Here is a 17,742-nt window from a genome sequence, read left to right on the forward strand (position 1 = left end):
CGATTACTCAACCAATCAGTACCTTGAATTGTGCGTAACTTCATTAGCTTGCACTATGCCTTGCCAATAGAGACCTAGATTTAGAAGTGTCAATCAGATAAAAATTGGATCTCATGATCTATTGCTCTACTTGGTAGAAGCCCCCTAAACTCTTGAAAGAGCTTACTAAACTGCCCTATTAGCTGATCCCTAGGCTTTAATTCATTATTTATGTATACGATGTTAACTGAATTTATTTCAGCCACTTGCTCTTCTTGTTTCCCATGCAACATAATGTGAATTCACAACTAGCATTAATTAACTACCCAGTTTGTGAAGCACTCATCATGGAAACCTTGGACTTCACAACATACGATTTGAGAAATAATCTATGCCTAACTAAACGAGTATATAATTCTTCTCTATCCTATAGAAAATGGAATCCCAAAGATAGATTGGTATGAGCTACCAAACACAATTCACAAACATTCAATAGAAAGAAATCATCCACTACCTCATCAATGAACTTTGGGATAAGTCCAAAAATTGTACTTCTGTATGGACTGAAATTTCCACTCCTTGATTTGGCCAACCCAACTCTTATAAATTTGGGTGCTTCATTTGCAAGCCATGTTTGGTCACACGTTTGTGGAAATAGAGAATATATTTTTCTCCCCTTAAGCCGAATCTTAATGTCAAAAAGATTTGCCAACTCACCTTCATCTTGAGACCCACTACTACTTGTTGTGACCTATTCACACATCACCCCATTCCAAATGGCTACCCCCCTACTTTTTTGTCTACTTGGTCTTTTGGTTATGAGTTTTTGGGTACTTTGGCAATAATTTCCTCAAGTTCCCTCACGTTTGAAAGAGTTTTGACGAATTTTGGCTAAGTCTGGATGCAAGCATTGTCTATTTTAGGGTTTTTGTCCTACGGACTTAGAAAGGAAGTCAGTAATCTTGAGCACAGTGAAATTTTGGCTAAGTGAAGAAAAGAAAATCTTCCAAGGGACTTCCCAGTGAAATTTGAGTGTTTTTCATAAACCTACTATTTTTAGTGAGTTTCACTGTTACCCCGATTGGCCTAATTTTGAGTTTAAACAAACTATTTTTAGCAGTGTCTATTTTTAGTAAGTTTCATTGTGTCTCTGTTTGCCCTAATTTTGTGTTTCGAAGAACTTACCTTTTGAAGTAAGTTTATTTTTAGAAGTTCTATCCTTGGCAATAGGTGAAGCACAAACTACAATAAGATCCAGAGCATCTAGTTCCAAATCCAAAAAGTGAATGAAGCAAGCAGATGGTCGAATTTTGGCTCTCTCAGAGAATTCTCCTTCAAAACCAGAATCACCAAAGAACTATTCTTGGGTGCAAATCCTAAGGAGAGGAGGATTAATCCTTTTGTCCAAAATCCTCCTCCAAGCCACAAGAGCGCCAGGAATCTCCCTAGGCCCAAATCACATGACACATAGGAACTATCCTTCTAACCAAAATTCCTCCTCCGAGCCTAAGGTGCGCTAGGAATGACTCCCTGGGCACAAATCCCAAGATAGGGAGGAATTATCCTTGTGAGCAAAAATCCTCCTCTAGGCCCAAAATGCACCCAAATATGCATGAAGTCTTGGAAATGGCAAAAATGGCTAAGTGTTTAGAAAATCCTCCTCCAAGCTTGATGTGCACCCAAGCATTCCTTAGATATGGAGACAAGAATTTCAAGGCATTCAAAATTCCTCCTTCACCTCCAATATGTGCCAACTTCAAGAGTCTATAAAACGATCAAATTTTACTATGGAAGAAATTCCTCCTTCACCTCTAGAATGAGCTCAACTTCAAGATCAGGAAGGAATGAACAAATTTGGTTTGGAAGACTTGCTCCTTCACCCTCCAAGTGCGCTCAAGCATTCTGCATACCTGGAAATGATGAAATTTCACTAAGTGTTTGAAAAACCCTTCAAGTTATCTCATATGCACCCTAGCAAGAAGAATCCTTCGTCAAGTAGAATTGGCACCCAAAACATTCAAAGAATCCTTCTCCTTATCTCATGTGTGCCCAGGATAGAAAGTGATGTGGAAGACAAGTTTGAAATGGAATATTCCTCATTGATGAGGCGTGACTCGAGGCATAATGGAAATTTCTATTTTTGAAGCCAAGTATGACGAGCGGGGTCCACGAGAACGACAAGTCATCTCCCCCTCAACAATGGAAACACGAATTGTGTTATGGAAGGTATTTATGAAGTTGCTAAAATTATCCCATTGCCAACTTGGTAGAGTAGTGGGCAAATTTCTTATTTAAACAAGACGTGAGGTTTCATTCTTCCCATCGCATTTTGGAAAGCTTAAGCAAGAGCAAGGATAGTAAAATAGCTAAAGCATGTTTTTTCTTCATCCAAAAATTCTAATCTTTGGAGGTCTTTATTTATTCCAAGTCTAGAATATGCAACATAGAATTCTTCCCATGGAGGATTTTAAAATGTCCTTAGCGTGAATTTAATGTTAGTCATTTTGTTTTGCTGGAAGTTAGATGGCAGAGTCAAGCAAGGTGGCAAGCACTTCCAAACAGAATTAGATAAAGACCAAAGGGATTTCTCCCAGAATCGAAGATCATTTCAAAGTGGAAGGAAGTCTATGACACCAACTTAGGGACGTTCAAATTGGAAGAATTCAAGAAGAGAATATTTGGCCACGATAGACATCCTCCATTAGTTGTAGCCAAGAAGATAGCTAGAATTGGGATTGTGGCAACAATTGGTTTCTCTCCTGCCATCCAATGTCTAGAGTTGATCATCAAATGTGCAAAATACAACTCCAAGAGAAGAGAAATCGTGGCTCCTGATGGCAAACTCTTAGCAAATCTCACAGCTGAGGCACTTGTTGAAGCCTTTGGAATCCCCACATTTCAATTTATGGTGTACAAGACAAAGGAAAGGGCAGCCATGCTCCGACTCTGGAGTGGATGGATGTGCAAGTATCATCAACTAGAAAATAGATGTAAAGCAAAAGCCTCATCATTCCAAATGCCTAAGCAGCTTACCAGCATGGACTTCAAGCCAGAGTACAATGACCTCATGTGGTTGATGAGTCGAGTCATGGGATGTCCGTAGGCATTCATCTTCAAGCCATGGATGTTTTACTTTATTGAGGAAGTGATGGATGCAATCAAGATGGTGGATTGGGCAAGGATAATTAGTAATAACCTGGACGAACAGCTAAAGAATCTAATGCATTCCTGGTCCTTCTGCATGGGCTCTTACATTGTTTATATGCTTGCAAGGATGGCCAAATTCAATGGATTACTAAGCAAAGGACCATGGAATGTGGTCTAGGATAGTTCAAAGTGCACGAGTGAAGTGCACGAGTGCTATGCTCAGTTGCACCTGTACAGCACCTCCTATTTTAAAAGGAGCAAATGGCGCCTTCACCATGCACATTGTCCGATCCTTAGAAGGAGGCGTTCACATGAGGTTGTCACAAGAAGCAAGGAAATTGATAAAGAAGTATGGAGCATGGTTCATCCAGTTTCCAAGATTCACCTACATCGAACTCCAGGGATTCCCCTCCTATCCTTAGAGGCTCCCAAAATACCCGACGGACAAGATGGTACTGTTTGAGGTAATGAGACAACTAACAGCTTATGACAAGATTTAGAAAAAGAAGAAGAAAGGTGGACTCAAGTTCCCGGTCATCATGGGAGATTCTAACAAAGCATCCCATCACTAGCTATAGCAAACAAATCAGTAGAGGAACTACAATTCTATCACCTCACAACCCACACTGCAAGATCAGATTTTGATCCATATGACAAGATAAGAATGGTGGTCAACGTGAAGCACAAGCAAAGAATACAACTTGAAGATTATTGGGCTAACGCCAAGCATGATCATGAGGTCAGGAAAAGAAAGTACTCCAAGTTACCCCTCTGATGATAAGGATATGTGAAATCATCCAAGTACCAGATTAGGTGGAAGAAGACGTGAACAATGTTCACCCGAACTTTGAGAAGGAAAAGGACAAGCTAATGCAACCACCTAATTGACCCAAGCCAGAGATAGTCAATTTGGACATCCTAAGCCGACCAGTTACAAAATTTACAAGACTCTAGGTTGAGCATCACATCAGTAAGTTTAGGGCAAAGAACGCCCACCTGACTTATGACTTGATGGGGGATTTGGAATCACAAAATGAAGCCACTGAGGGGTCATCATCTAAGTTGTTAGTCCCGGTTCGGATTCGGATTTGGGTTCACGGGTTCGTTCAAACTTTTGGGGGGGTGGGTTCGGGTTTGGGTTCGCTTTGGGTTTGTCCATACAAAAACAAATAAAAATAAAAAATAAAAACTATATACATATAAGCAGCAGCAAATAAGTTCATAATACACCACTATCAACTATGCTAATAGTAAAGTAACATGACAAAATACACCACCATATATATTATTACAATTGAAATGCTTATGATGCTAGTTTGAAAAAGTTAAGATTGTTGTTATAAAGATTCACCCCCTCCTCCCAAGTATAAACATGTGCTCATAACTCAGATCCTTGCATAAAATCAAATGCTCCTGCTAGATTGGTCCACACCACGACTAGGTGTATCGCTTGCTTATTATGCCCACACTGTGATAGTTAATCTACAGGGTGGTTTGAATGTTTATGTCTAGAAGAAAACAGTGGAAACCCTAATGAAATAAATAGGTACTCCGTAACTTGAGTATATTCTCTTATATTTCCTTGCATTCCATGTCAAGAAAACTCAGGAACTATGTCTAACAATCCATGTGCCTTATACATCCTATCACATTTTGCATGAATGCCTTCTCTCACTAGGCACAGCTACTGTTTCTTTTATTTGGCAAGGTAATACATCAGATGGTCAAACTGCTTCTTACCTAAGCTTTTTCATTCACATCTACTATTTCTCACTAGGCATGAAAGGCTTCTCTCACTAGGCACAACTACTGTTTCTTTTATTTGGCATGGTAATACATCCGATGGTCGAACTACTTCTTACCTAAGCTTTTTCGTTCACCTTGTCATATCAACTTCTATACCCCTTTCTACAGGTTGGTTTGAATGTTTATGTCTAGAAGAAAACAATGGAAACCCTAATGAAATAAACAGGCACTCTGTAACTTGAGTATATTCTCTTATATTTCCTTGCATTCCATATCAAGTAAACTCAAGAACTATGTCTAACAGTCCATGTGCCTTATACATCCTATCATATTTTGCATGAATGCATTTTCTCACAAGGCATAGTTACTGTTTCTTTTATTTGGCATGGTAATACATATGATGGTCGAACTGCTTCTTACCTAAGCTTTTTCGTTCACCTTGTCATATCAGCTTCTATACCCCTTAACGTGTCATTTATGCAAAATCCTTGCTGCCATACCTTCTAAATCCACCCTATATTCTTTATCTTGCATACTTTTTAACCACTGACCTGCTGCACCACTAATCTTTAGGTAGGTGAATTAATGATAATTTCATAATATTTCTATTTTTACTCAATACTCTATGAAATGTAAATTCCATGATAAGGAAATAGGAAATCCCTTCAGGTATAATGTACAGATAAAGTAATAATAAGTATTACTATTAAAACTTTTACCTTGATATTGCAATCAACTTCATTAGAAGAAAAACAAGAGACCAACACTAGTACATGCCTTTGATATTAGGCGATTTCAATAAGACCAAAATACTTATATTATTATATTGAGTTTTATTAAGTATTATAATTATTATTTTTATCTATTTATAATAATAACACTTAATTATATACTTATGATCCATATTGTACATAACTGTTATTTTCGTGAGAAGAATTATGGTCAGAATGTTATGTTTTGTCAATGTAGGATAGATTCTAAGATATAGAGAAGCATATAAGTTTTTAGGACAAAAGCATAATTAAAAGATTAATACTTCTTTGCATGCATAATAATGGTTTTGGATAATATTTTGAAGGAGCATGATGGAAAAATAGATGATAGAAATTATATGAACAAGAAGATTAAAAGGTATAGTGCTTATTCAAATCATTAGATAGATCTCTTTCATATTATATCGACTAAACTTAGATATAAATTGCATATGATGTTCTTATTATTATGAAGTTTGTCTAGATTACTGTTTCCAGACAAGTAAAATCGCCCCTCGTAAAACAAACTTTGATTGTAGTAATTCTGGTCAAACTTTTCACATCACAAGGTGTCGATTTCGAATGCCCACATTTGTATGACCACACTTATTAAATGCCTTTCCATCATCATTTGAGTCTTTCATTGTACTTGCTTTGATCATAGCATTAGATCTCATCACGTAAGTGTGAGTGTCATTAAATGCATGCACTTTGTTCTCATCTTTGTTCATTACATCTATTGAATAACTTACATCGTTTGGCAACTTGCATCGTGTTTGCCACCTTTCATTCAATGACCGAACTTGACTTAATCAAATTGTCTTTCTCCATACCTCATCGCAATGAATGACAAGGGTGCCAATAGCAATGGAAAACAAAACTTACAAACTTACATTCCACGCTTTACTTATGTCGGCCACAGACAAAACAAATCATGTGTCGATTTACCGATTTAAGTGAGTTTATCACTACCGGTTAAGTGTTCTACCAGTTTGTCTGCTCTATACATCAAATCTCGCTTATCTAGTTGAATATGCCAATGCGGTTGTGAACATAGCTTCAAATACCTATCTCTAACATTGCTTTAGAACCACATCATCCAACTCTTCATGGATTCGCCTATACCGGTTGCTTGAATGCAACTGTGTTCACTATTTACCGGCTGAAGTCCCAATTACAGGTTGTTCTCTGATAAACTGTCTTTTGTACCGGTTAAGTCTTACTAGTTAGCTTCCAAGACTTAGATAACTACAAAAACATTGTTGCCATCAATGACAACACAAAACTTAGTCATCAAACATGAATCTCAATCTCTTCATCACATTCACTAATCAATCATTTACTGGTTCAGTCAAATGCCAACATTCTCCCCCTTTGGCATTGATGGCAACACTTAGGAAAAAATTTGTCAACTAAGTGTGCAAAACAAAAATTGACTTCATGACATATACTCCCCCTTAGCAGTTGCATGCTATTACAAACAAGTACAAGACTCATACTATTTCTCCCCTTTAACCTTACATACAAAATTTTGACCGACTCTCCAACTCTTACTCCCCCTTTGACAACAATGCCAAACAAAGAAGTAAATACATGAAAGATAAATAAATGTTACATCAAAATTGCATAGCATATATAAAAGTTATAACTTCTTTACAATGCAATCTTGGAAAAAGCATCACAAAAAATGAAACTTCAATTGTGTCAAATCATTTTGCCATGTCTCCAAAATAGTTCTGGTGATCTCCACATGAATTTATGTCTGTCCGGCAAGCTCCTCCATTGCATCTAAGGTGCTCATCTCAGGTGTAGCAAGGATTGCCTCGGTTTCCTTGTAAGCTCTCTGCAAGATCTCCACCTTGGGAGTCAATTGTGTTTGAAATTCCTACAGTGATCTGACTCTCTTCACCTATTCCTACTCATATTGTTTCAGCTTATGCTGAAGTTCAACAACAGATCGTCCAAAACTGATTGTAGAGTCACTAAGGGGCTTAAATGACTCACTAAGAACTTCAAGTTCTTTTTCTTCTTCATCCTCCTTTAGATCAGCACAAAATAATGAAAATTTAGAAACAGTAGAGAGGATTTTACCTCCGGTTTCAAGTGCTTCTTTCAAATAGTCCTTATTGACAGTAAGAGCAACTTTCCCTTTATCAATATCTTTCATTAAGTGCTCTATCCGCTGCCTTTTGTATTCCTTTTCAACATTCACATATGTTGCATCTTCAAAAGATTTCATTTGTTCTTCAGCATCAGAAACAAGTTGACAAAGCTTGTCAATAGGAAAAACAAAATTACCTGTATTAGTCTCCGGTAGGAGACTAGACAAAATTTCTACTGCATTTCTTATTGTCTATGCCTCCTTCTGTTGTTCTTTCATCCTCTTCTTCTTTGCCTTTTCTGTTTCTTTAGCCTTCTCTTATGTTTCTTATGATTTGGCATTTTCAAGTCTTCTCTTCTTGTTAGTAGCAGTAGTTCAAGAAAGTAGAAAGCACGAAATTAGAGTAGAGTAGGAAGAGAAGGCAAATATTGTTGCCAAAACATTGTTATAATAAGCATGTAAACTTCATTGAAGATATGGTGAATTCTATGTATTGATTCAACATTGTTGTAAGAACCATGTAATCTTCATTGAAGATATGGTGAATTCTATGTGTTGATTCAACAATTTGTATGGTCTCTACTTCTCAATTTATTTTTCATGTTGTTAGATGAATGGAAGACTTTGTGTATGATCAATGGTGAAATTCGTATATCCATGCTACTCAAAGATGTAAATATCGTAATCGATAATAAATCTTTTGGCCAAAAAAAATTTTGAAATCAGGAATCGGGAAAAAATCGGCAATAAATCGGCAAAATTATTGAACATTTGAAAACATATAATTTCTTAAAATATTCTAAAAAAACACATATATACACTAAATTTATAGAACACAATAGCATATTACCGGTTTCCATCGTATATAAATCATATTTTGAGTCAAATACATATCATATAGCAAAGTGATATACCAAAAAACAAGTTCAAGTTCTAAATAGTAAATATGTTTGAGTCAAATACATATTGTAGAGTCTAGACCACAAAACAAATCAATCTATGAAGTTTGAATATCAATACATATTAAGTTCATGGTTTCGTATCATTGAAAACTGGAAATCATAGATTGCGTCTACGAATAAAGCTCAAAAAACTTTGTCCTTGAGTGGGTGCTGAAGTAGATGGTGTTGCAGCAGCAGCTGCTGCTGCTACAATATCCTCAATAGGTGAGGAATTTGCATCTTCTGGATCAGCAAACTCATCTCCTACCTCCTCAAATTCTGCCGCCCATTCAACTGCCTCCCTCTCCATCGCATCTAACTAAATGTCAGTGATAAATGCATCCACATCAATATCACCATTAGAACCATCAGGTTCAGCAATCCAATCCGTTGTGTATGGATCAATCTCATCAATGTCAAGTGCGTCATATGAATTGTTCCCTTGTACCCTCCTTTCATGTAGTCGAAGGTTGTACCACACATATACAAGGTCATTCAAGCACTGTTGAGTCAACCTATTGCGTTTTTTTGTGTGAATGGCCTCAAAGACACTCCAGTTGCGCTCACAACCAGAACCACTACAAGGCTGAGATAATATGCGGATTGCAAGCTTTTGGAGATTAGGCGTTGTGGCACCATAATCTTCCCACCACAGATCTGCAAGCATACAAATTGGCATTTATAACTTGGTAAAGATTTTTATAAACTTAAAGATTGAAATAAATGGTAAAATGATTTAAGAGCACATCTTTTTTACCTGGCAGTAGGCTGTCTCTCTTACGAATACCAATAGGTGAAGAAAACAATGGCCCATCTTCCTTCTTGTACCTCTGCAACTCATCAACAATGAGGTCTTGAATATTTTCATCAGGAACCAACCTCTAAATACGTGTGTCAAGGCCAAGTTGAACCTCCTCATCTATTTTGAAAGTGCGGGAGTAAAAGAACTTAGGGTTCAAATAGTAGGCAGCAGCATGGATATGTTGGTGGAGTTGTCGGTTCCACCTTTGATCAATTATGGGCCATATGGGTTCATATTTGGTCCTGTTTGACCCATACAAGTGCTGAATTGTCTCTTTGGCTTTATCCATGGCCTCATATAGATATACCCTATGGGGTTTTTATCCCCATCCACCATCCATAGAACCCTCACCAACGGCTCTGACAACTAGACATGACAAATTTAAGAAAAATCAGCAATGTGTACTATTAGAAAATTAAAAAATAAATCATCAATTGAAATTTGAACTTCGAAGACTTACATTGATGATCTCCTCCACGAGTTTGCCAAATCTATCATCAAAAACGGCCTTCACGACCTTCTCTGCTTCAGGCTTCCTACAATAAGGGCTCTCCAACCATCTTTCACTCACAAACATCCTCTTCAGGTTGGGCAATGCATGTAATATGCTCTGTAAGTTGAGGAAATTCGTGGCAAAACGTGTGACTCCTGAACGCACAAGATCCTTACCATCAGTGTGTTGTCTCATAAGCTCCAAGACCCATGTGTGGTTGTAAATGTACTTTGTGATTTCCCTTCCATCTTCAACCACATTCTTCACCCAACTAAGTTTCCCTATGTCCTCAAGGAGTAAATCAAGGCAATGAGCAGCACAAGGGCTCCAAAATAATGTTGGATGCCTATCCTATAGAAGTTTACCGGCTGCCACATATGCAACTGCATTATTGGTCACAACCTGAACAAGATTTTGCACTCCCACTTCGGTCACCACCTCATCCAACATGTTACACAAGGTTTTTGCATTCTTCACTTCATTTGAGGCATCAATCGATTTTAAAAATACCACCTGTCCCCCTGAAGCAACTAGAAAATTTATGAGTGTCCTATTCCTACTATCCGTCCACCCATCAGATAAAATGGTGCAGCCATTCTTTTTCCAATTCCTCCTTTGTTGTTCCACCAATTGATGTGTGTTTTGAACCTCATGCTGCAATAATGGCCCACTCAACTCATAACGACTTGGGGACTTGAACCCTTACCAAAAATGGTCAGTCCACTAACCATTTGCTCCCAATATGGACTCTCAGCAATACTAAACGGAATATTGTTGTAAAACCAAAATCTAGCCACTGCCTCTTTTGTCTGCTAATGTACTTCCTTATTCCATGAAGTACCTAACAATCCGGGTTGTGCACCAGGAGTGTTACGAGGAATGAAGAAACTAGATGTATTGCTGCCCACTCCAATACTTTCGGACCCTGTAGAACTGATCTCTCATTGGGGCTGCCATGGCCTCTGCTGTCCTCTTTTTTTCTGCCTTATTTTGCTCATATCCTGAAAGTCTTGCTTTTGCCTCCCTCTAAACCTCTTCAGGAACATTGGCACATGCCGTAATATTCTTTCCAAGGATCTTTGCAAGGTGATATTTGAGTCGATATATGCCACCGGTCATAGTTTTCGTGCAATGGTTACAAATAACCTCTCCTGCCACTGCACCTGGTGTGCCATGTTTTCACAAAGGATCCCTCTTCTTACCACCATCAATAGATTAAGAAGCCATTGTCTTTTATAAATATTTGAAAGAAACCCAGCAAAAGAGAGAGTCAACATAAAAAATCATATTCATATACAATATACAATATACATAGTCTAAGACTCTAAGATACACAGTCTAATATTACGCCATTACTTTATTATTTGAAAATTCTGGTTGTACACTACTACACAGTCACAATTAAACTATTGAAAAGAAGACTTCAATAAACTATTAATAATAATGAAATAGTTCCATTAAACTAATTATTATTAATAATACTGAAATAGTATAAAAATATACTAATAATGAAATATACATGGAACCAGGGAAAACAATATATATTAAGTTATTAACAATTTAACAGTTTGGTGTTACAGTATACTAAGTTACTAACAGTTTGATTGTCTTTTGAATTTTCCATGTATATTTCAAACAGTATACTGTTTACATAATTATACATGAAATATATTATGTAACAGTATACTATGAATTTATGAAAAATATTATGTAACAGTTTATAACTTTATAATTTATATATACTATGCAATGAGTAAAGTATACTATGAAATATAATATACATGCAGGAAAACAATATATATTAACAGTAAACTTGTAAATATATATTAAGTTTAACAATATACTATGAATTTATAACATTGGTACCACTCACAGTAAACCCGTAAATGAATGTAATCTGCATTTCCACGATAATGTAATGAGATAAACTTAATATATTGTTAAATAGTAAACTTAATAAAGTTAATATATTGTTAAACAGTAGACTTAATAAACTTAATAACTTTATTTCGGAGTAGCACTCACCGTTGGAGATCGTCGTGGAGGAAATGCGGACTCTCATCGCCATCTGAACCCGTGCGATGAAATATTTCGTTGCCGTGGAGGAAATGCGGACTGTCGTCACCGTCTAAACCGGCGTGATGAAATATTCACGTTTTTAGGGAACTTAACGCTTTATAAAATAAAAAACATTTGCCTTTTGTTTTTTCCGACGATTCTTAACTCTAAAAATTGCGATTTTCAATGATTTTCACAGTCAAACTAGGGATGATATTTCTGAAAAAATCTTTCACGATTTTGCAAACGATAAAATCGGTTACGGGTTTGAATCGGGAAAAATAGCGATTTTCCCGATTTTTTCCCGATATTTGCATCTTTGATACTACTATCACCTTGCCAATGGTAAAGTGCCCTGCATAGTCAATTGGAATCATTCAGCTAAAGCTTAACTTCAATTATCACTTCTTCATTGATATGCATCAACTTGATGGTGTCTATGATTGTGGTGATGATTTGAAAATCATAAAGCTATTCTTAGGAGATTGCACTAGCCTTGTGGAGATGTTTGTTGCATGTCGAAGAAAGACTTAGTTGAATTCCACCAAAGATTGTCCTTTGCTCTTACATTCCTAGAGTTAGATTAACTTCTTAAACCCATATCCTTTTTCTTTTTTTTAATCAAGTGAAATCCCACGTTCCAGCATCATTCAAAGTATTCAAGCAAATCATTTTAGCATTCAAGCATTCAACGTAAGTCCACCTTGTGAAACCAGCAATATCACATCATACACAACTGAGTCTATCCAAGAGCACGTCAAGACATAACATTCGAGAACCTTGGAGTTGTCCCAGTTGATCACACAGCTTAGCATTTGGGAGTCTTTGTTCAAGAGAGGAAAGAATACTTGGTATTTTATTCTGTATTGCATAGTGCGTAAAAACACCATCAACAATATACAACTTCATCTAATCAAACAAGAGAAAAAGGCTTACCTATCAACTAGGAGAGATGTTGGTGGTCATGTAGTTCTTTGCAGCTTCAAGATCAATAGACTCTTGAGTATCGTCAAACTCCAACCACACATTTATATGCTAGTCCCAAAGATGCCACATAGGTAGCTGAGAAGGCATAGGAGGGCTTGATTGGAGTTTCATTTGATGAGGAAACCACACATAGTGGCAATGACTCAAATTTGAACTCCAATTTCAATGCAATGTTAGAAGAGAGCAATTAAGAGCAATGGCAAATTTCCTATCTTTTCTCATTTTGCAATTGAAACTTGCAGCCTTTAGACATTTTGTTGTGATTTTTATTTAATATATATGCATATTGACAATGAAAGCTATGTTATTCGGGGACATGTCCCCAACCCTTTTTGACACGCACCCATTTCTGGAACATCCAAGGGACAATGTCCCCAAGCCATCCCTAAAATATCAAATTGTCAAAAATGACCCAAAAACACAAGGACAGCAAGGAGTTGCAAAGGGGACAGTCTAAGATGTCTGTGACACCCCCCAACCGTCCTAGGGGCAGCCAGCCATCCCATTCTTTCCAGCATGATTTTAAAAAGTAAAAACTCTCAAATGACTTAGAAACATTATTTTCTTTATTTTTGGTGGCCCCCACACCTCAAGTTTCTGTAAATGGGAAAATTAGTCTCCTCTCAATGAATTTGAGTTCATTTTATGTTTGTCAAAAAAATAATGTGGCTCCCAACAGGGATTGAAGTTGGAAGGAGAAATAAAAAATTTTGGGGAGGTTTGATGTAGAAATTGTGAGAAAGGTTGAATCCAAGGCATATTTGGTAGTGGAGCAAATCAACAATTTCTTGACAAAGATAAATCATTCCATCCTTTAAATTAAATTTTTTTTCAAAGTTTGAAGTAAGAAATGTCTTCTTTTTTTTCATTTTTCAGTTTAAAGTTTCATTAAATCTCACAAACCAACATGAGCAGTAGTGACAATGAAGTGGAAGAAACTCAAATAAATACAAGAGTTTCAACCTCATCAGAGTGTGGAAATGTTGGGGGTGGAAGTGGAAAGCCACCAAATCCATTTGAGTGCCCTTTAGTTGTCTTGAAACCTTATGCAAAGGACTCTTTTAACCAAAAATAAAAATCTTTTCTCCAACTTGTGACAGCCGTAAACAACAAAACTAAAAATATAAGGGGGATTAAGTTGTGATTCTGTCACATTTGCAAGAAAGAGTTTAGAGGAAGCTACACAAAGATATGGTCTCATTTCTTGGATCTTACATGTCGTGGAGTTAGAGCTTGTCCAAATATAAAGGAGGATGAGAAGGTAGAGGCTCATAGATTGCACATGGAGGCAGAAATTATGTCTCAAGGTGTGAAAATCCCAACACATTATTTTATAAGCAGACAATCATATGTGCCTATGACATCCATGGTTCATGGTGCTACTAGTGATATTGCCACAAGAGGAAAGAGGAAGATTAGTGGTGGTGAGAGGCCAGTGACAGTTGCAAGTATGTTTAATGTGCAAGCACAGAATGCAATAGAGTTCTCCATTGCCAAATTCTTTTATGCCCATGCCATCCCATTTTATGTGGCCCATTCCTCTTATTTCAAACAAATGATCAAAGATGTAGCCTTTATTCGTCCCTCTTTTGCACCCCCTAGAGATCATAAACTACACACTAGTCTCCTAGGCAAAGAATGTTTTAAGGTTAATTTTTTAATGGAGGATATGAAGCAAACATGGATCAAGACAAGTTGTTCTATTGTGATGGATGGTTGGATAGATATTACACACTGGCCACTCATCAATATCATAGTCACATGCACAATTGGTTCTTATTTTATTAGTCATGGATTATCCAAGGAAGCTTATGGATATAGACTTCCAGTTTAGCATTTTGAGAGAGGCCATCGAGGAGGTTGGGGCCTCGACTATTTTACAAGGGGTCATTAATTCAGCACGTGGCTGGTATGATGGTGGAGAGTGCTCACAAGCACATCTTTTGGACCCCATGTTGTGTTCATGCATTGAACAATGCAATCAAAGACATACAGAAAATAGATTGTGTGAAGCAAGCGGTGGCAAAAGCTAAAGATGTTCAAATGTTCATTTGCAACGACCACACCTCACTTGCTCTCTTCAAGACGTTTTCTATAGAGTTCCTCAAACCTGATGAGAGGATACTTGAGGTGCATGAACCTCTACAATTGATAATGGTGAATTCAAAGTGAAGTAGATGACATAATTCAAGCTCAAACTAAAGGAAGAGTCATCAAACAAAGGATCCTTGATGATGATTGGCGGTCCATTGTGAGGTAAACAATTTTTTATTTTATTATAAATTGTTGACTTTTATTAAATATTAAATATTAAATTGTTGATTTTCATATTAAATTTCTGATTTTAATATTTTAATTTTGTTGTTCAATGTTTCACTCTTTATGTTTCTAACTTGTCAATTAATTCTTTTGCGACTTTTTGTTTGCATTTTGCAAATATGTTGATACGGACTCTCCTAGTCTTGGAGAGAGATATGAGACATTTGGCAATATGCTTGGAAAGATGAAGCAAACAATTTTGACTAAGGATCCTACTTTGGGATTATATAAGCAGCATATTAAGTCCATTGTGATGCGAAGGTAGAACACAATAAACACCCCATTTCATATGGCAGCCTTTGCTCTGAATCCCAAATGGCATGCACCAAAGGCTGGAAGGTTGCTTCTTTGTGATGATGAAGAGGTGAAAGAAGGGATAATGAAGGCCTTTCAAAAGATGTATTCAGATATGGACTCTACAGTACTTCGCACACAATGGCTTGCCTCCACAAATCTTTGTGGTCCAACATTTATTAAACCAGACGCAAAGATAGATAGAGATACATTAGCTCAAATTGACCCTATTGGATGGTAGACATGGCATGAGAAGGCTACACCACAATTCAAGGTGCTTGCCATTTGCCTTCTTTCACAAGTTGTCAATTCCTCTCTTGCAAAGAAAAAATAGTCCACATATGACTTTATCCACTCCATCAAGAGAAATAGACTTACCTCTAGATGAGTGGAGAAGCTAGTGGCCATACATAGTGCGTTTTGATTCACGATTGTCACACTCCAATGTATCGATAGACTCCAACTTTATAGCGGGATGTTGATCTCGAAGACGCCACCCAAATTGATCAGGAGGCACCAAAGGGATCGGTTGGCATTCCACTAAATGAGGTGGACCCTCATAGTGGCAGTGACATAGAGGACTCCAATTTTGATGCAGTGTTGAGAGATGCAGATTAGGGGTAACAGTTTACTTTCTTTTTTTTGTATTTTCATATCGTAATTTAAAGTGAAACTTGTATGTTATTTTATAATATAACATACATATTGACAATGAATTTATTTTAAAGATTAAATTACGTTTTGAGTTTGACATTTGGCATTTCGCTAATTTGTTCGACTTTGACTTTCATGTGAACTCTCATATGAATGCTTTATCAATGTTATCATATATATTTTAAATTTTCTCTATTTTTAATATAGCCATCGCCTTTCTTGTCACCTATTGTCCCCAAAAATGGCCTCAAATATCAAGGATTTCAAAACACATCCCCACCATCCCCTGTCGCCCCCATCCCTAAACTTGCGGCAACATAGAATCAAAGAAATTTAAATTTATCAATTTGTTTGTCGACTCTCATGTAAGTGCCAATTCAACTCTAGTGTTACACACTAAGGTTCCATGAAGTATATGATGAATGCCTTATCAATTTTATCATAAGAATATTAAAATTTCCTATATTTTAAAATTTTCCCTAATTTTTAATAGCTGTCCCCTGCTATCCCCTAAAACATAGCCTCTCAAAAAATCTATCCTGAAAACAGCTCCCCATCTTGGAAACTTGGTGTAACAGAATAAAATGGCCAGAGGAATATAAAATACTCCTACATTTGTCACAATCAATCCTCACATACAAATTCAGTATGCAGGTTTATACATATAAAAACTAAAAATAATCATTGTATAACAAAAAAGCACCCAAGACCATCTCACCACAACAAAAAATCACCACCAAAAATAACAAACATTGCTAATTAATTAAGTCTATTGGTATGCCCACCAACACACACAAAAAACAAGATAAATTAAAAAACCTAAAATAATGAGCAATGAGCATAGCTAAATAGTTAAGTTTATGGATGTGCACATGTGCCAAAATACAAATGGCATTGACAATCATATGAAATGCAACCAAAAAGAATTTTCATTGTTAACTAAGGTAAGGATTATAAGAATTAGATCTCTAACAGCCTTGATTATCCCTTATCCCAAACTGTCTTTTAACTGAATCTAAAGTGCAGCCCTGATGAGCCGATGACCATATAATGAAAAACATGTTTTCTCTCTGAAATTTATGCTAGATTGTATAAGCTTTTGATTATCCCTTATTCCAACCTATCTTTTGACTGAATCTTTATTACAGTACTCATGACCATATACTGAAAAACATGTTTTCTCTCTGAAATTTATGCTAGATCTTCTAGGCATGTAGTAAAAATTCCAAGCTCCTAAAACTTTTGTTTTAATAATTGGAGGGACAAAACTTCTGGAAACAGAATATCCATCCCTCGTATACGTGAAAACAGATCACCCTTATAAATCTGCCATGGAGAATTTTGAAAAGTCTCAAAAATTAAAACAAATATTAATCAGTTATGTCTGTGCGGGCATGCGTGCGTGCATGGGGGTGTGTGTGTGTGTGTGTGTGTGTGTGCCAAAATACAAATGGCATTGGCAATCATAT

General features: G+C 36.7%; 1 protein-coding gene across 6 annotated transcripts in view; it reads right to left on the reverse strand.

Annotated features, from left to right (window-relative positions):
• LOC131051723 (NAP1-related protein 2) overlaps positions 1–17,742 on the reverse strand; it is a 99,515-nt gene that overhangs the window by 25,590 nt on the left and 56,183 nt on the right. The window lies entirely within an intron of this gene.

This window comes from Cryptomeria japonica, chromosome 5 (genome assembly GCF_030272615.1).
Source record: "Cryptomeria japonica chromosome 5, Sugi_1.0, whole genome shotgun sequence".
NCBI lineage: Eukaryota > Viridiplantae > Streptophyta > Pinopsida > Cupressales > Cupressaceae > Cryptomeria > Cryptomeria japonica.